This window comes from Papaver somniferum, chromosome 11 (genome assembly GCF_003573695.1).
Source record: "Papaver somniferum cultivar HN1 chromosome 11, ASM357369v1, whole genome shotgun sequence".
Lineage (NCBI taxonomy): Eukaryota > Viridiplantae > Streptophyta > Magnoliopsida > Ranunculales > Papaveraceae > Papaver > Papaver somniferum.
In genome coordinates this window covers 99,453,812-99,454,556 of record NC_039368.1, presented here as the reverse complement: position 1 = coordinate 99,454,556, position 745 = coordinate 99,453,812, and positions in this window count along the sequence as shown.

Genomic DNA, 745 nt, shown 5'->3' with positions numbered 1-745 from the left:
AAACTGCAATCTATTACTGAACTCATGTTGCAAAATTACCATATACAGACCCGATGTTCTCGTCCAGGTGAGGTTTGAGGTACGAAATATATCAGATTGGATGAAACTGCAACCTATTACATAACTCATGTTGTAAGATTACCATATACAGACCCGATGTTCTCGTCCATGTGGGATTTGAGGTGTGAAATATATATCAGATTGGATAGAACTGTAACCTAATACTAAACTTAGGTTGCAAGATTACCAAATACAGACTCGTCCAGGTGTGATTTGAGTTGTGAAATATATTAGATTGGATGAAACTGTAATCTATTACTGAACCCATGTTGCAAAATTACCATATAGATACCCAATTTTCTCGTCCAGGTGAGGTTTGAGGTGCGAAATATATCAGATTGGATGAAAGTGCAACCTATTACTGAACTCATGTTGTAAGATTACCATATACAGACCCTATGTTCTCGTCCAGGTGAGGTTTGAGGTGCGAAAAATATCAGATTGGATGAAACTGCAACCTATTACTTAACTCATGTTGTAAGATTACCATATACAGACCCGATGTTCTCGTTTCTGTGGGATTTGAGGTGTGAAATATATATCAGATTGGATAAAACTGCAACCTAATACTAAACTTAGGTTTCAAGATTACCAAATACAGACTCGTCCAGGTGTGATTTGAGTTGTGAAATATATTAGATTGGATGAAACTGCAATCTATTACTGAACCCATGTTGCAAAATTA